This window comes from Papaver somniferum, chromosome 1 (assembly GCF_003573695.1).
Source record: "Papaver somniferum cultivar HN1 chromosome 1, ASM357369v1, whole genome shotgun sequence".
In the NCBI taxonomy this organism is placed as follows: domain Eukaryota; kingdom Viridiplantae; phylum Streptophyta; class Magnoliopsida; order Ranunculales; family Papaveraceae; genus Papaver; species Papaver somniferum.
This window is the reverse complement of record NC_039358.1, coordinates 202780902-202801471: the sequence shown is the minus strand read 5'-3', so window position 1 is coordinate 202801471 and position 20570 is coordinate 202780902. Positions and strand designations below refer to the sequence as shown.

At 37.4% G+C, this 20570-nt stretch overlaps 2 pseudogenes; one reads left to right on the top strand and one right to left on the bottom strand.

The window, feature by feature from the left end:
- Positions 1-293: 293 nt before the first annotated feature.
- On the bottom strand, positions 294-9108 carry LOC113358327 (annotated as a pseudogene).
- A 3531-nt stretch (positions 9109-12639) lies between these two features.
- On the top strand, positions 12640-20268 carry LOC113358324 (annotated as a pseudogene).
- The last annotated feature ends 302 nt before the right edge of the window (positions 20269-20570 follow it).

Sequence of the window (20570 nt, the reverse complement as noted above, 5' to 3'; positions counted from 1 at the left end):
CAACAAAGTCATCTATAGTTTGAGTCAGTCTTGTAAGTGTGTGAAACACACAAGTCCCGTAACTGACAATAACAGCTCAGCTGTAATAACAGACTGTCATGTCTGCATATTTACAGAGTCTGGCTGTATTTGTTTTTTTAATGAAAAATTAATAAAAATCTCATTCACCTTTTCTTTCATAGTTCAACATAAGTAGTGCAAACTGCAGACAGACTATGTTTTCAATGAAACAAGCCATTAAAGTTACATCACCATGGTCACAAGACTCGCAACCAATATTGTAGACGCATGCATCAAATTACTTTCTCAAAGAGCACTTTGGCAATGTGAAGATCAATAGTCTCAGGCAAGCAGTGTGTAACATAAAAGTAGCTCTTGACGACTTTAAGGAATGTTTGTTTGATTTCACGGTCAGTGATGCTGTCAGACTCGGAATTTTGGAAGGCGTACTTTACGAGTTCCTGCGTTCCAGATTCTATTGCATCTAACTCATCTTCCTCTTCTTCATAGACAATTGTGCCGTTGGTACCTTTTTCATGGGTGAGACTCTGCTGACTACATCTCCGCAGCAAGCGGTAACAGACAGAGTTGGCGAGGGAGACAAGGCATTCATACTTAGGATTAGACAATAAGATCCGATCTTCCTCCAGGTATAGAAGTGAGTGGCTGGTGCACAGCGTTATCGTCTGTACTAAAAGGTATGCTTCATAGTGTTGGCTCTCTTCTTTGCTATCTAGTAGTAAGAATTTCTCCCACTGCACGCAGTATCCACCCCAAAGACAAAAGGGTTATATTTTAGAATAATCGTCTGATTGATAAATCAATTGATCAATTTCGGTAACTTACAGCGTGCCATAACTGGTGGTGGATGTCTCTTCCGTGATTAACAAGTACTTCTAATGACATGTGGTCTAGAGTACAGACTAGAGCTTCCATCAGAACTAGTAAATGATGATCCCCATTTTCTTGCGAAATGCTTGATGTGTTTGGATCAATCTTGTTGATAAAATCCTGGACAAATGTTTTGTGGTGCTCGTTTGAGATCCCCTCAAAACACGTTGTAATTGCCCCGATTAGGACAGCGCTTTTCGTCCATGCAAGGCGCTCCGCTGACCTATCTGGCTCAAATATGCAAGATGTAGCCAGAAAATATGCCTGGAGCAGCCCTTTTTCGTTATCCACACTTAGTAATCCAAGGTTACACTCTGCATACCACCTGCACATGAAAAATAAAACAAAATTATGTTGTCAGGGAACAAAATTTGCCTTTCGCGAATTTACAGCGCTTTGCAAAAAAAATATTTGGTCAATTACTTCTGAACATTAAGCCACTCGATCTGGTGCAATTCCTGGCATTTGTTATAGTCCAATTTTGCAAGCTCTAAGTAAGTGTTATTACTCACATTTGGCATCCTGTAGAGTGTTTTTCCAATCCAAACATCGTTTTCCCCTCCATATTGTTCCAAGTATAATCTTGTTTCAATACGAGGTAAACTAGCATACCATGGAATGTCTAGTGCATATCCAACCTAAGAACGATAATTTCAACGAAAATAAGTTCGTATTTTTGTTGTAGTAACTTTTTTCAAAAATAAAATTTCAAATGAGAACCACTTTTGGTTGGACGTACCTCACTAGGCAAGTCCTTGGCAATTACCCATTTGTCAGCAAGTTGGTTGACAGCTTGTTTATTGCGTAGAAATTTGGACGAAAACTGTTTAGCTTGTTTTAAAATGGTTTCTCCAGAGAATGATACTTGGGATGCTCTAAGTAGGTTAAACATAACGGTAACTCCTTCGTTTGATTGTCCATAGAAACATGAAAACTCGCCATTTTTCTCAAAATGCCGAAAAACTTCTGTTAAATTACAGAATAATTTGTTTAAGAATAATCTGCTAGTTAATCAATTGAATTGTTTGCAGATTCTTATTATCTTGTGTTATATAGTTACCCGAAGAGACATCGCGTCCACGTAACCTTAGAATCCTAAATGCCATGGCAGTATCATCCAGATCAGGAACTTCCGAGTTGCGTGCCCAACCAATGCCATTTTCAGTCCAATGTCTTGATGATCCAATGAAACTTTTGATTACTATTACGTGCTACCGAAACCGGCTTAATTAACCTCATACAGTCTATTATTCAAATAACTATACCTGTAAACATAATTCATATATTCTTCAATTTCAGACTGAAAATAATGAGATATTCCAAGCCTTTCCAAGCGATCAACAACCCAAAGACGTTCACACAAGTCCATAGGATATGAGATTGGAGCTGTAATGTTAATAAGTGCGCACATTAAATTCCTAATTTCGTGGATCTTTAATTGTCATGAATTGATATTTACAATTGTCTTAATGATGCAAACGTAGCATACCATGGCAAGAGGATGATGGAGACATATCAAACTAAGAGATACAGCGAATGGAAGAACGACGCGTACATGTTAGCTGCAGTGACAACACATAAAGCGTAATGAAGATGTACGTAATGTGCTATTACCTCCTCCATTGAATCTTTTGACGACGGTTTGAAGATATTCTAGACATTTTTCATCTTTGGTTTGCATAAGTGCAAATGCCGTGGATGATGGGGAAAACAAGAATGATCCATCTTTGCTCTGCAGCTTGAGAAGTTTTTTCCAGTCAAGGCCAGGCTATGGAGTAGTGGCGTGGGTATGTCATGCATCAGTTCTTTGGGGATCCTATAGATGGAATCTCACACAACCATACAATTTTAGTACTGTATATGTTTCCATGGATTCTGTTGGGTGCAATAATCAAAAACAAAGAAAAATCAAATAAGCAAAAGTTATTGATACTTAGCTTCTTTATAATGGAAGTGATTGCTTTGACGAAACGAACAAGCTCCCCGTATCTCCGCAACAGCAACAAGGCAAAACTTTGGAAAATAGAGTGAGTCACGTGTTCAACACGCTGTCCTTAAGACATTAGCGCCCGGCTACACTCAAGAGTGATGCTATAGCCCTCACAGGACGGATATCTCCAGGATAAAACACCCTAATACACCTACTACTAGCATATGTAGTAGATGCTCAACTTGAGCTTGGCAACTCCGAAAAAACCGTTAAGGAAAATCGCGAATGCTTAAAAACCGCTATAAAATATTTTCCCTTAGGGATCCCTCTAAAATATAGAGCAACCCCTTTCCCCTAGATTTTACAAAAGTAGTGAATTTCTTTATATAATTGACAAATACAACTTAAGAAGAAAAACTCCCCGATGTGGGACTAAAAGCTTTATATAGTTTCTTAAAACTACTAAAAATTGGAAACTCCACGATGTGGGACTAAAAAGTTTCATTCACAAAATAAAACAATAAATTATAATTTTTTATTAAAACTTTAAAAATTATTTTTTTATTAATCGTTTTCCAACAATCCCCCACATGAATGATAACTCAATAAAACATGAAAAACAGATAGATCTTGGTAAATAAACATCCCAACCTCACGATCCAAACAGACTGATCGTGCAAGTGTTGAAATCATACTAGTCATTTCTACGTCCTCTCCCTCACACAAAAGTGTGTTGACCCCAGGGTCATACTATGGATTGCATAAATCATAATAGTATTGAGAGCTTTCATCTTTAATTCTCACATGGTGAGACTATAGGTATCTTTCACCAAAGTGAAAAAGCATGAACTAGTGAACCCTTAGTGACCTTTAGGTCCTAAGTTCCAGTAATACCAAAACCATCAAAATGAAAATCACATAAAAAACGCAGGAAATACCATTTTAGGCAGAGGTGTCCATGAGGTCTTGAACCTTTGCTTAGTGAGATATTACCAGAATTACTTGCTAGAGACAGTGAACTATGTCTTGAACTGCTAGCATTTGATGTAATTCGTGATAACAACCACGGGTGATATCTCCAAGATTGCTGCCAAGCTCGTGCCGTTTTGTCCGTTTTGGCCCTGGACGTATCCTGTTTCTCAGAATGCTCTAGAGAATCAGCTCATATTCTCACAGGAAGCGACCCACTTCCTCATTCAGATAGGTGAGTTTCCATAAAGAGTGTTACTGCTACACCCCACTTCAATCTTAAATTGAAACTATAGAACTCATTAAGACTTATTAAAAAGTCATCCTCCACATGCAGTCACACTATCACGTCTACACCATAGGGAAGGGACAGAGAATGAAAATCTCTGATAGTGTTTACCTTTACCCACCACAAATTAGTTGTCTCATTCGAAACCTTGATCATGGGATCTCCAGTCAGCAAGGTTGAGTATCCTTCATGGCAAGTTTAATATATGAGCTTACCCCCCCCCACCCCCCGATGCATTTTTAACTATCTCTTTGTACAAACCTTTCGTCAAAGATTGCGCGATATTCTCCTTGGACTTTATCCAATCAATGGAAATAACGCCGATTGAGATTAGTTATTTCTTAGCTTTAACTATTATAGCTTGGCTAACACAATGTATAGATATAGCTGGCACAGGCCTATGCCAAAGAGGAATGTCTTCTAAAAATCATCTTAGGCACTCGGCCCCTCTCATGCTTTATCTAACGCAATACTCTCAGATTCCATAATGAATTGAGCGATATGTTTGTTTGGAAATCTTCCAACAACAAACCCACATGTTAGAGTGAAACCATATCCACTCGTAGACTTAGACTCCTCTGAGTCAACTATCCAGTTTGCATCATAAAGTCCCAAGGACAACAAGATACCTTTCATAAATCAAAAGAGTATTTTAGGTACCATAACTCTACTCAGTGCATCTGAATTCTCTTGCTCTGGACTACAATTATATCCACTTAACTTACTCACAATATAGGCAATGTCTGGACTCTTACAGTTCATTAAATTCATCAGACATCCTATAACTTTTGAGTATTCAAGTTAAGATACTCCACTACCCTTATTTTTCTGAGACTACAGATAATCAACGAAGTACAAGCAGGTTTACAAGCAGACTGATTGTATCTCTTAAGCACAACTCAACATAATGAGAACGACTAAGACTTATAAATGTTTGATTATCTTCTAATCCTCATCCCTAAGATTACATCAAAAGGGCCCAAGTCTTTCAAGTCAATGTTCTCATTCAGTGCATGTTTTTAGTGGAATTGATCACATCTATGTTTGTATCAAGCATATCATCAACATACAAGCATACAATTACACAGACATCCTTAACAAGTTACTTGTAGACATACTTGTCAGATTCATTAATTTAAATCCACTATCCATTATCACATGATTAAATTTTCCATGTCACTGTTTACGTGCTTATTTGAAAACCATACAAAGATTTTTCAAATTACAAACTTTGTATTCACAACCTTTCACTACAAAGTCTTCAGGTTTCTTGTAAATTTCTTTACCTAATTCACGGTTTTAGAAAAAGCTGTCTTAACATCCATCTGATGTATCTCTACGTTCTTTATGGCAGCAATAACAATTAGTATCTCAACGGAAGTAATTTCCGTCACAATTGAATTAGAATCAAGGAAATCTACACCTTCTTTTAGTTTATAGCCTTTAGCTACCAACTTAGCTTAATATTTTTCCACAGTTTCATCTACCTATCGTTTCCTCTTAAAGACTCATTTACATCCCATGGTCTTACAACCTGGAGGTAAACTAGAAAGCTCCCAAGTCTGGTTCCAACGGACTGAGTCCATTTCACTAAATGAAGCTTCTTACCAGAATGGGGTTTCAGTAGATATTAAGGCTTCTTTACAAGTCTGTGGCTCAGACTAAGCTAGGCATGTTATGAAGTCGGTTTCATAAGAAGTCTCAAGTCTAATTATTTTACTTCTCTTAGGCTCAACATCAACTTCATCTTCCTTTAAAATAAGTTCTGACTATTTGAAGATAAATCTAGGGGATCAACAACACATCTCTAATGAGGTACAGGTTTAGAATAAACATGTTCAAAGAACTCAGCATCCCTAGATTCCGTAATAATATTCACACCAATGTCAGAAAAATCAGAACACACAACCAAAAATCTATTTGTAGAAGTATACTCAATATACCCTATACGAAAACACAATCAACATTTTTGGTTTCAATCTAGTTCTTTTAGGAAGAGGAATTACAATCTTAGTCAAACGCCCCCACACTTTGACACATTCATAAGAAGGTCATCTACCGTTCCATAAAATATGGAGTTTCATCTGATTCTTAAAAGGGTACTTTATTCAGGATATACTAGTTAAGAGGACTGCCTCCCCCCACAAGGCCGCAGGTAATCCTGAACTAATCAACATGGAAATTATCATCTCCTTAAGGATACGGTTGTTATGTTCAAGGCTTCTAATTGGTTTCCAACTTCAAGTTTATACATCTTAAGGCTTCTAAGGCGTCATCCTTATCCTAAGCAAGTATACAAGATAGTACCTCGTACAATCATCTACGGAAGTTATAACCATCTTTTACCACAGTGGTTTTGGGTTGAACTCATGTCAACTAGGCCTAACTGAATTAATTCTAAAGGCTTAGAATTACTCTGAACATTTGTGCTAAAAGATTTTATAGCATATTTTGATTCTTCACAGATTTCACTTTTGTGTTCAAAATCCAAACTAAATTTGGGTACGAAGCCTATGCTAGCCAGTTAAGCATTGACTTATAAGTTTACGGTTCCAAGTCTACCACGTAAAACAATCAATCACACAAAGATATCACAAGAATCAACTACGTTCACATCATCAGTTTTTCCGTTAAGCTTATATAGACCCAAAGTCCTATAACTCTTGCTTAAAAAATCACTGCCTAGTTACAACAAGTTTTCCAGATTCAATTAAGATCTTAAATATTTTTCCATCTACAACAGAACAAGATACAAGATTTTCGCATATGCTCGGAACATGAAAACTTCATTCAATGTGAGAATATTACAGATATGAGCTTCTGCTCGACCTTTTCCTTTTATGCAACCTCTATTGCATATGAGTTACTCAATAAGAGTTTCTCGACATCCCCTATCCTATGATAGGAGGTGAACAGGTCTCTGTTTCAACAAACATTCTTGGTGGCTCCAGAGTCCACCTACTGGTCTCTCACATTGGTTATTAAAATAACTTCCGACATCATGCCACCAAACTCGTTCTAGTTTGTTTCAACTAAATTAGCATTAACTTTCTACTTATTAAGGTTTTTATGTTGTCTACAATTTACTGCCGCGTGGCCAGAAATTTTACAAACATAACACTCACCCTTAACTAAAGTAATTCCGGATTCAGGTTTACGAAATATACCTTTATCATGAAGACCATGCTTAGAGTTGCGTTCGATGTTCTCACCTTTGCCATCTTTGGAAGATTTGTTTCCAACCACATGCGGCTATTAGCCATGTCCCTCGGAGATGACACCTTTATTCACAAATCACAATTCCAAATCAGAAAGTAAAATATGAGTTTTGAAGATAACATCTATATATACAAACTTCGTTTGAATCAGCGTTTCAAAAAACTCATGGTTACCCCACAAAAATTAATTTAGTTAACAACAATTTTCTGCTCGTCAGAATTTTTCAGAAACGTTTTTCTGTTTTGTAAAATATCAAAAAAATACTTTTACAACTCCAAAAATTCTGAAATTTTACGCGGGTAACTATAGGATGTCTACTACGTTGTGTCAAAAGGGTTCATCGAAATTCCTTCTAGATTAAAAGATAAAATTGAAACTCTACAGCTGACCAGAAATTCGTTTTTGTTTTTCACTCCACAATTAACATCCATGATTCACAAACCAATCAATCGTTTTCGATTATTACAAATACTAATGTCTTAAGATTGTTGGGTGCAATAATCAAAAACAAAGAAAAATCAAATAAGCAAAAGTTATTGATACTTAGCTCCTTTATAATGGAAGTGATTGCTTTGACGAAACGAACAAGCTCCCCGTATCTCCGCAACAGCAACAAGGCAAAACTTTGGAAAATAGAGTGAGTCACGTGTTCAACACGCTGTCCTTAAGACATTAGCGCCCGGCTACACTCAAGAGTGATGCTATAGCCCTCACAGGACGGATATCTCCAGGATAAAACACCCTAATACACCTACTACTAGCATATGTAGTAGATGCTCAACTTGAGCTTGGCAACTCCGAAAAAACCGTTAAGGAAAATCGCGAATGCTTAAAAACCGCTATAAAATATTTTCCCTTAGGGATCCCTCTAAAATATAGAGCAACCCCTTTCCCCTAGATTTTACAAAAGTAGTGAATTTCTTTATATAATTGACAAATACAACTTAAGAAGAAAAACTCCCCGATGTGGGACTAAAAGCTTTATATAGTTTCTTAAAACTACTAAAAATTGGAAACTCCACGATGTGGGGCTAAAAAGTTTCATTCACAAAATAAAACAATAAATTATAATTTTTTATTAAAACTTTAAAAAATTATTTTTTTATTAATCGTTTTCTAACAGATTCAAAATCATAAACTGCGTGGAAAAATTAAAAAGGAAAAGTATGTATACCTTGTAAGCTTTTGGTTTCTCTTGGCATACATATCATGCAAGGTAGTACAACCCGACCGGTCATTAGCAACATCTAACTCCAACATTCTAGCAGTTTCGATAAGGGATGGGAAGACAACCTCGAATCCTACCGGAATATGTGCAATGTTTTCATCTTGGATTTTACACAAATTCTCTAGAATGAACGACAAACCTGTAAGATACTCAGAGTTATTTACACAGATAGTAGGATAAAGAACTGGGGCATATCGCGTTTCCCTCAAAAGAAAAATCATTATGTATACCTTTGTGTACATTTCCAGGAGAAGTATTCCACGTCTCCAGCGCAACAACACAGGCTAAAGTGTTGAATATTCTATCATGAGCAGAGAATACTTCATGATCACCCCAAGAACCATCAGGGAGCTGATTTTCAGTTATCCATCGGAGACTGGAAGGGAATTGTGGAGTAGTACCATTACCATGAATATCTTTAACTAGAGCAATCCATGCAGTATCATAAGCTGATATGCTTAAGTCTCCATCCTTCACTGAATTCAACTTAGATTTGATCGTTGCCACAAATTGTTCCCTACTCACAGACGTTGAGGGGACGGAGACCACCGGTTCTGGAAGAAGAATGGATCGACATGTCATTTTCTTTATAACCACCGGTGATGAGAGGATGGATTGGCACATCATTTTGTTTTATCTCTCGTATGTATGTCAAGTATATATAAATGATTCACCATAAGAGGTTCCTTTAACGTCCTTATATTTTAAGGTGAGAAACCACATTATTGGTAACCATTATTATGTTATAATGGATTATCAGTCCATAATCCATTATATAGCTTATAATGGATTATGTATGTGTTTAGTTATCATTATGATAATTAATTATTTTAATCATAACTAAAAAAATCTATTATTTTAAGAAACAGAAAAAAGTTGTTTTTAAAATTATTATAATCAATTATTTTTTCAATAAAATTGAGTTTGGTTTTTTCTTCTTATTTACTCTATATTTTCAAGAGAGAGCTAAAAGAACAATTGGGAACTTGGAAAAAAATCCTAAATCATTATTTTTTCCTCTTCTTTTTGAAAGCATTTTTCAAAGAAAATCAATTATTTGAGAAAGATGTTTTTAAAAATTTATTATAAAAATAATTATACTAAAATCATTTATTTATTTATGATTATAGATAATCATAAATTTTACCAAAGCCTATATTATTATTATGTTTTTGTTTGTTAATTTGTGTTTTTTAATTAGGTGAGAAGCCGACTAAAATAGATAATCATTTTCATGGTATCTCATGAAAAAAGATGCTTCCCGCCGGTAGTGCAGTGCTGATGTTGTTCGAAGGCATCTTTGAATATTTTGATAGTTGGAAGTTTTGTTCAAGGCCGAGTTTTCTCCTTTAGAGTACATACTTTCACCGTATAATAATTGATAAAAAGGAAACTAAAACAATAAAAAGGAAATACAGGAGCACAGACTTTGGATATAAAATTATGATTTCTTAGAAAAGTGATAAAAGACCCATTTATGTGGGAGAAAGGAGTAAAAAACATGCCATAACAAGAAAAAAATAAAAATAAAAAAGCTCTTTATGCTACCTAAATCTAGTACTACCTCCGTTTCAAAAAAATAGGTTGATTTCATATGTAATATATGAACAAAACCAGCCTATTATTCTAAAACGGTGGAGCATGTAGTTATCCAATTGGTAATTTGGAAACTGTACGTCCTTCTGGTTGTGGCAGGGCAGCTGGCTAACAACTTGAAGTGTACGTGCTTCTGGTTGTGGCAGCAGGCTACTAACTAAAACTGTACGACGTACGAAGCCAGTTTTAGAAGAGTTTAAAACATTTTTTTTAGCTAGGTTAGAGGAGTTTAAAACAACAGCCTGTAAATTGTAGTTGTAGCCCAGAGGAGTTTAAAACAGCAGCCTGTAAATATGGTTGGTTGGCCATAAATTAGGGTTCAGAATACAGTCTGCGTTTCTGGAGATTGTTCACATTCATATCGACCTAACTCAACCGTTCCTGTATACGGTGAATTATTTCAATGGTACACAAAATCATAAAAGAAAGATGAATTATTTTTAAAATTATTACACCCCATCAACTATAATTCTACAATTCTGTATTTCAATGGTGAAAAATATATATATCCTTAATCCTTGATGGATATTATCCTTACCTACTGCAGCTAAACTTACCTAGAATTCATTAGTTTGATCCATATTAAATCACTTACCTGCCTTACTCACGTATATTGACCAAGCTACCGGAGGGAAAGCCGTAGCCACATCGCATGTATAAAGTATGCAGCTGGCGTTAATGAAGATCATATCCAATGAGAGTTTGTTGAAAGAAACAAGATCTACAAAGCCTTTTGATGCATGCCTTATCAAGGTGACGATAATTGATCAACACGATCGCATCAACTAATGTAGAAACGGAAAAAATACGAGGAAAAGATAAAATTTTGTTTCAGCTGAGGAAACGGGATATTTTAACGTCCAAAGAGAAGGAAGGAGCCAAGTTACCTATAAGGCCTCTCAATTACTACTCCAAAGAGGAGTATTGTTTTTTATTTTTTTCTCTTAAAAAACATAAGGTGGATCCTCAAATTCTTTAGAGTGGGAACTCGATCTTCACGTATGAGAATCATATTCCTGCCCAACTGGTTAGCCCTTATTAGTTGCTCGTAATGAAACTTTTTTAATGACCATTACTCTGATTCCACATTATTGGTTAACTATGTAGTGGACCTTACTGCAACCCATAGTTAGACGCTTACTCCTTTGCCTAATTTTTAGAATAAGGACATCCAACTCAAAACTAATTGGCAATGAGTGGAGAGGTCCTTAGAAATTATAAATCGCAGGATGTTAGATTGCCCAACAATGTGAGACTAATAATCTCAACACTAATATATTTGTATGTTAAACCTGTTTGCTTAATAATACAGAGATGGTTAAATCTAATCTAGCAAGTAAATAAATAAATAAGGTAAGGAATTGGTCGGCTATAAAATTCCTGAAATGATACATTTATTTTGTTAGGTTAAATTCCTACCATATCCAGACAGTTGAATTGATCCCACTGCGAGACACAATCCCGCCAAACCCCTGTATACAACTAATTAAGTACGAACTTATATAAATTTTTACGGTGGGGATTAAACTCCTGACTTCCTTCTTACTGGAGTTGATGAGATGTCACTTAGGACCAGACCCAATACATAGATACCCAGTTAGTCCACTGGTTTGGTGGGGGATTATTTAAGGGACTATCTACAAGACCCGACCTCGGCGATTGTACAGTAGAAACTCTATAAATTAATGTTGTCTGGACCATCAAAATTTATTAATTAAGCGAGATATTAATTAATGGATAAATTAATAATTATTGATTTATATATTAATGGCTGCAAGAAAAGATATTCTGATTGTGGATAATTGCCCTGCTCATCCAAAAACTATTGAAGGACCGCAAAATGTTGAATTATTTTTTTGCCACCAAATACAACTTTAAAAATTCAACCTTGTGACGTAGGGATTATACGAGCTTTTAAAATGCATTATCGTCGTCAATTTTATACAGGTCCTTTGAAAGGCTATGAATTAGGGCCGTCAAATCTATAAAAATAAATGTGTTAGATGCAATGAATTTTGCAATTTCAGCATGGACTATCGATGTTCGTACAAGTACACTTGCAAACTGCTTTCGTCATTATTGTGGTATGAGAAAACAACACCAAAAATTCTTACAATGATTAGAAAAATTAGAGATAAAATTCAATGCGATATTGATTTTAGCAAAAAACCGAAGACAATTAAATCATTTTTCAAAAAGTCTTCGTAAATCATTAATGTATTGAGTATATATAATGCATTATTAATTTATATTTCATATGAGGTCTACATAGATAATCAAAAATACATTGTCTTATAATTTTAGCGAATTATTAATTTGACACGTTGTCTCCAGTTCGGGACCGGCCAAAAATATTATTTAAGAGAATTTATTAAATAATCGAGTATTAATTAAAAGAGTTTCGATCGTGGAAAGATCCGTTGGAACTGGACCCTCGGAACCGTGAAGAAAACTTAACATAAGCGGTCAACCAAAAGAAAGAGCTCTTTTAACTGTAAACCTCTTCTGGGAATATTCATGGATTCCTTAAGTCATTACCACCAAAAACATTTCCTGGATAAGCCTTCACTTGTGATCACCACCATAGCTCTTGGTGTTGTTTTGATTGCCATCTTGACTACATTTTTTCATAAACAGAGGAAGAGCAGCAAGTTGTCCAGATCTTCGATTCCTGGTATATATGTTAAAAATTTTGCATACTGAAGTTTTTGTTTGATGTTAGTGGTGTTTGTTGTAATATATATTTGGTAATGAAAATTTCTACAGTGGTTCCTGGATTACCATTGATCGGAAATCTGCTGCAATTCAAGGATAAGAAACCTCACCGCACTTTTACTAGGTGGGCTGAAGAATATGGACCTAATATACTCCATTCGACTTGGCCATTCTACAGTTTTCGTCCTCAACACTACCAGTCTAGCCAAAGAGGTCTTTGTTTCTACCTCATCTTATCATTAAGATGATTCCGGTATATAATGTTTTGGTTATTACAGGCAATGGTGAATAAATACTCGTCCATTACAGCAAAGAAGTTTCCGCGTGCTTGGGAAATACTTACAGCTAAATCAATGATTGCCTCAAGTCAGTACAACGAATTCTTCAAGATGGCAAAAGGATATATGGTCACCGGCATGTTGGGAGCCAATGCTCTGGTTAGAACCCTTCAAACAAATATGCCATTCTACTCTTGCATACTGCCTCTGTTACATTTTATTTGGCTTGTTTAATTCAGAAGCGGCATCGCATACACAGAGACACTATGACAGATAACATACTCCGCTGCTTACACGCCCATGCCATGGAAAATCCTCTTGAACCTGTAAACCTCAGAGAAAGATGCAAGCTTGAGATCTTTGGTTTAACTTTGAAAGAAGTAAGCTACTAGGTTATTTTCCTACTGATCAATGCAGTCGATCTGTCATATAGTTCATAATAAAGTCTTAATTTTCCACGTAATAGATTAGAAGATTAACTCCTTGTTTTCCAGGCTTTTGGAAAGGATATAGAATCTTCATTGTACGTGAAGGGTCTTGGGAAAACTTTCACAAGAGATGAGATCTTCAATATTCTAGTGATTGATCCAATAGTTGTAGCAATTGATATGGACTGGAGAGACTTCTTCCCTTATCTGAGCTGGGTTCCTAATAAAAGCTTCGAAATGAAGGTCCAACATGTTACGATGCGCGTCCAAGAAGTGATGAAAACCCTTCTTCAGGAACAAAAGAAAAGGATCTCTATGGGGAAGGTACGGCTTCATACCAACTTCACTGCCTATATGTACTGTAAATTTATCAATGTGACACATTTCGTTGATAAATCCACATATCTCGAACAGGAAGTAACAGCCTTTGTAGGGTTACTATTATCCGAAGGGACAAATCTCACGGAGACACAGCTGATTAGGTTGATTTGGGAAACAATTATTGCCGGTACTGACACAACTTTAGTCGCAATAGAATGGGCTATGTATGAACTTGCCAAAAATTCAAAATATCAGGTGCTTTTTCCCACCTAACTAAAGAGTTCATGTCATCATACACATAATGATGGTTGCTGATTTTCGTTTGTATCCATTAGGATCACCTCTACCGCGAAATTCAAAGGGTTTGTGGAAACTGTAAGTATGCGGAGGAGCCGCTTGCGTACTTGAGCGCTATCTTTCATGAAACTCTGAGAAAGCATTCACCTGCTCCAGTCGTTCCTCTAAGATATGTACATGAAGACACTCAACTAGGAGGACATGACATTCCTGCTGGAAGCGAGGTAATCTCTACATAGAATCACACTCAACTTAATTGAATATTAACTCAGTGTTGCTATTATCCACGCGCTGATCTAACTATCGAAACATGCATAAAGATTGCCATCAACATCTACGGGTGTCACATGGATAAAGAACAATATGACTTGCCTGAAGAATGGAGACCGGAGAGATTCCTAGACGACAAGTATGACCCAGCAGGCCTTTTCAACACAATGGCATTTGGAAGCGGAAAAAGAGCCTGTGCTGGAGCTTTGCAGGCGAAGACGATATTTTGCACTGTTGTTGGTAGATTAGTTCAAGATTTTGAGTGGAGAGATAGAACTCCTAGGTTAAAGGGTTAACTACTAGGTTTTAACTAAAGAGAAGAGAGACAAGATGAAGAGGTTAAACAAGACAGTTTCAATTGATTTTGAATACACAGAATATACAGAGACTCAATGCATATATATGCATAACTAACTTGAGGGTTAAGATACTATCTTTCCCAAATAAACACAATTCCCTAATATACAGAGACTTCCAAATATACAGGTTGAGTTAACTTGAGGGTTAAGTCACGTTGTGTTAACACCCTCCCGCAAGCGTAACGGGTTATCTTGAACTGTAAGCTTGAACCTTAACAGAGAAAACCGATCACTAGAAAGTGGTTTGGTGAATATGTCCGCAATTTGATCTTTAGAGGATATAAAACGGACATCAAGAAGCTTGGAAGCTACTTGATCACGAACAAAGTGATAATCAATTTCTATATGTTTCGTCCGAGCATGAAATATAGGATTAACTGTGAGATAAGTTGCACCAAGATTATCACACCATAATATGGGAGGAGAGCGTGTGGATATACGAAGCTCAGAAATAAGCGACTGAATCCACATAATTTCGGCAGTAGCAATAGCAAGTCCTCGATATTCAGCTTCAGTACTAGAACGAGAAACAGTCTTTTGTTTACGAGCACTCCAAGAAATAATGTTACCACCCAAATAAACACAATATCCACTTGTAGAACGACGATCATCAAGAGAACCAGCCCAATCAGAATCAGTATATGCACTGAAAGATAATTGTAGAGAAGGGGATGGCTTAAGGAGTATACCAAACGTACTTGTATGCTTGAGGTAACGAAGAATACGTTTAACTAATCCCCAGTGAAACTCTGTAGGAGCATGCATAAATTGACAAACCTTATTGACAGCAAACGCAAGATCCGGACGAGTAAAAGTTAAATATTGCAAATCCAACAATGCTACGATATTCAGTAGCATCTGTTAATAAAGTGCTACGATCAGAGGAAACATCACCAGAAGTGCTTAGCGGAGTAGTAATTGGTTTAACGCCATCCATTTTTACTCGAATAAGAAGATCTTGAGCATAACGATGTTGCGAGAGAAAGAGCCCCGAAGAAGTACGAATTGCCTCAATCCCAAGAAAATAGGATAATTGACCAAGATCTTTAATTGCAAATTCTTGCTGCAAACGAGAGAGAATAGAGGAAATACCTGTAGTACTAGAGCCAGTGACAATGATATATCCACATACACCAACAAATAGATCACACCATGAGTCCCAGTATGAATAAACAAGGACGAATCACACTTGGAAGTGACAAAACCAATTTGCAACAAAAAATTGCTAAGTCTGTGATACCACGCACGAGGAGCCTGTTTAAGTCCATAAAGAGAACGATGTAATTTGCAAACATGTGTAGGAAAACGAGAATCAACATAACCTGGAGGTTGTTTCATATAGACTTCCTCTTGAAGTTCTCCATGAAGAAAAGCATTCTGCACATCAAGTTGATGAATGGGCCAATTGGAGGATAAAGCCAATGTAAGAATAATACGTATAGTGCATGGTTTAACAACCGGACTAAACGTTTCAGAGTAATCAATTCCTTCTTGTTGATTGTATCCTTTGGCAACTAGGCAGACTTACGACGTGCAATGGTACCATCTGGATTACGCTTGATTCGAAAAACCCACTTACAACCAATAACATTCATAGAAGGATGATACGGGACTAAGGACCAAGTACCATTTCGAAGTAATGCATTGACCTCATCGTCGGAGGATGTACGCCAGTCAGGGTCCTTATGAGCTTGAGAAATACAGACGGTTCAAGAACGGAATCACAGATGAGAGCATATCGTGAATTTGGTTTGAAAATACCATCTCTAGCTCTTGTAGTCATCGGGTGTGTAACAGGGGAAGCATCTGTTGAAGTTACAGATTGAGCAGCAGAAGAAGACGGCAACAATAACTGAGAGTCGGACGAATCAGGAACAGGAGACAATGAATCGACAGCATCAGGTGTTGGCGACAGCGGAAGAGTAACACAGGTGACGGCTGAGAATGAGAGACAGAAACCGGCAGCGATGATTAGAAAGGATGCTGTCGGCTGAGAAGTAACACAGGTGACGGCTGATGATTGGAGACAGAGACAGACGGCTGATGATTGGAGACAGAGTTTGGCGGCTGATGATTGGAGACAGAGTTTGGCGGCTGATGATTGGAGACAGAGTTGGCGGCTGATGATTGGAGACAGGGTTTGGCGGCTGATGATTGGAAACAGAATTTGGCGGCTGATGATTGGAGACTGGCGGCTGATGATTGGAGACTGGAGGCTGATGATTAATAGGCACTGATGATGGCACAAAATTATGAAGAGCAGACAAGGGAAGAATTACATGTGAAGGAGTCGACGACGGCGAAGGTGACGACGCGGATGCAAAAGGAAAGGTAGTATCATCAAAAACAACATGTCGACTGATGTATATTCGACCCGTAGGAATATGAAGACACTTATAACCCTTATGAGAGGGGCTATAGCCAATAAAAACACATGGAGAAGACAAAGCATCCATCTTATGAGACCTATACGGACGCAAGTGAGGATAACATAGACAGCCAAATACACGAAGAGAAGTGTAATCAGGTGAAATACCAAAAAGAGCTTCATATGGAGAAGAATTATTAACAGAAGTCGAAGGGACACGATTCATCAAATAACAGGCAGTGTAAAAGGAATCATACCAATAGGAAGACGGCACAGAGGCCATGTTAAGAATAGTAGGACCAGTTTCACGAATATGACGATGACGACGTTCAACCAAACCATTTTGTTCAGAAGTATGTGGACATGAAAAACGATGAAAAATTCCAAGTTCTTGAAGATGTGGAGTGAGTTTGCGATATTCAGCAGCATTATCAGATTGAAATATTTTTATCTTTCGACCAAAAAGATTTTCAACATGCTTTTGAAATAAGAAAAATATAGAGAAAACATCAGATTTTTGAGACATAGGAAACATCCAAGTAAAACGACTATACGCATCAATGAATATAATATAATATTTATATCCTTCATTAGATAAAACATGAGAGGGTCCCCATACATCGGAGAGAATTAAATCTAATGGATTCAAATAAACTGTTGTACTGGATTGAAAAGGTAATTTATGACTTCTATGCTCATGACAAAAAGAACAAAAACTGATAGTTTGATTTGAAACTGGAAGAGAAAACTGAGAAATAACTTTGCGAACTGTGCGCATCATTGGATGACCCATTCTAGCATGCCAGGCTTGTAAACTAGCACGTTCTCCTATGTAAGCCTGAGGAACTGGAGATGAAACATCAAGTTGATAGAGACCACCCTTCCTAATGCCGCGAAGAAGAACCTTCCCGGTACATCGATCCTTCACAAGACAAAAATTTGGATGAAATTCAAATAAGACATTGTTATCAGTAGTGAAACGAGAAACAAATAAGAGATTATGAGAGATTTTGGGTGTAAAGAGGACATTACGAAGCTGAAACTTACGGTTGGGAGTCCCTAAAATTGAGGACCCAACATTAGAGATTGGTATAGAAGAACCATTACCCATCTGAATTTGATCAGGGCCAGTATACTCAGTAGGAAATTGAAGACGAGAGAAATCATTGGTAATGTGATCTGTAGCACCACTATCAGGCGTCCAAGAAGGTGATGATGAAAACCCAGGTCCATAAGCAGCATAAGCCCGAGGTGCAGAGGATGGTGGTTGACGCCTAGGTGGTCGAAGATTCTTGTCATAACGATTCCAGCAGTCTTGGGCTTCATGATTTTTACGCCCACAAAGTTGACAACGAGGAGAAGAAGAATCAGAGGTCATAGGCCCACGTTGATTGTCAGGTGAAGCAGGCCCACGTTGATTCTGAAAACGAGCAGGCTGAGATGAACCAGGCCCATGGTGATTTTGATTTCTGTTGTTACCAGTAGAGCGAAAGGAAGAGAACTGAGAGTTGGGTGTTGAAGATGATCCAGATGATGAAGAAGAATGATACGAAGATTGTCGATTCTGGGCAGCGAGATTAGCAACTGGTTGAGAGTTGGAAAGCTTTGTCTGTTGATCAATACGTAGTTCAAATGTCAGGAAAAAAGTGAGAAAATCTTCAACAGACAACGAACTCATCGTGGTGGTTAATGATGTGACAATAGCATCATAGGTACTGTCCAAGCCGGCTAAGAGACAATGACGAAACTCTTTGTCTGTGACAATGGTATCTGCTGCTGCCAAGCTATCCACAAGATCACGAGCACGGTCTATGTACTGACGCATAGTTTGAGAACCTTTACGTAATGCTCGCAGTTCACAGTGAAGATGATGAACTTGAGCATCAGATTTAGAGCCATAAAGAGATTCCAGAGATGACCATATTTCTTTAGACGTTGTTAATCGATGGACATGACGAAAAGTAGCCGGGGTAAGAGAAGAAAACAGCCAACTAACTAAGAGTTTATCCTGTTTTCTCCAGGAAAGATATGCAGGATTTGGAAGATCAGCAGTAAGAGTTTCTGTAGGGCATGGGGTTGCACCAGTGACATAACCATCCAAGTCATGTCCCTGAAGGTAAGGAAGAAATTGAGCACGCCACAGGGAGTAATTGGTGTCGTCTAGCTTTACGGTGATCATGTGATGTGGCTGAGAGAACTGAAAGGAAGACATCGTAGAGGACTGCAGGGAAGACAAGGTAGAGTTGATTATAGCAGAAACTGTAGAAGAGGCTGTAGAAGAGGTGGTTGATGATTCTGTCATGACTAAAATAGGATCGACTAACCTACTGATACCAAGATAGAACTCCTAGGTTAAAGGGTTAACTACTAGGTTTTAACTAAAGAGAAGAGAGACAAGATGAAGAGGTTAAACAAGACAGTTTCAATTGATTTTGAATACACAGAATATACAGAGACTCAATGCATACATATGCATAACTAACTTGAGGGTTAAGATACTATCTTTCCCAAATAAACACAATTCCCTAATATACAGAGACTTCCAAATATACAGGTTGAGTTAACTTGAGGGTTAAGTCACGTTGTGTTAACACGGAGGCTTCAAGAAGGTGAGGAAGACGATGTAAATACAGGCACTCTTACTAGTCAAAAGCTCAACCCGATGCTGGCAATGATAACTCCTAGAGATAACGCCATCCATGCACGGGCCTGGCTTAACTTCTCAGACCCACTTAGCATTCTCACGTAGAGCCGTTAAGATGTTCGACCCAGTCTCAAAACATAGTCATTAAGGTTGGGGACCAGTTACGAGTTCTTTTCACCTAATTTCATTCTTTTAATGTGATGACGTTCTACACGTTATGACTCCAGTAGAAACTAAATGCGATGATTATCTTAATTTTATCTTTAATTATTTTTAATCTTTGCCGTACCGATTCAATCGAGTATAGTCGCTAGGCAATAATGTAGTGCTGGAACATTGAGCTTTGTTTAATTTAACGGATTTAATACAGGTGACATAAATACAAAATGTCGATGCATATCGACAAAAACCGAAAAAGGAGAATTAGAGTACCTAATTAGGTTACATTGGGTTGATGGTGAAATCTATCCTTTTCACCATGAACAAGTATTACAAAAAATAGTATTGGTTTTGCCAAATTATTTGGAGCGATGGCTAAGAGGTTCAGAGATGTCGAGGTCTGAAATAGAAATAGAGAAGAGATCATCATCTGCCTCTTCTCCTTGCACCTGCAGCTTCTCATTTATAGCTTCACAAAATTCGTCATGGCTCACACGTCCAAATAGCTGCACATTACAAAAACGGTATTAAAAGAAATGCTGCCATTGTCAACAACAACAACAACAAAAAAAGGATGAAAATGTGTGTTCACCTGAGCTGGATCCTGAG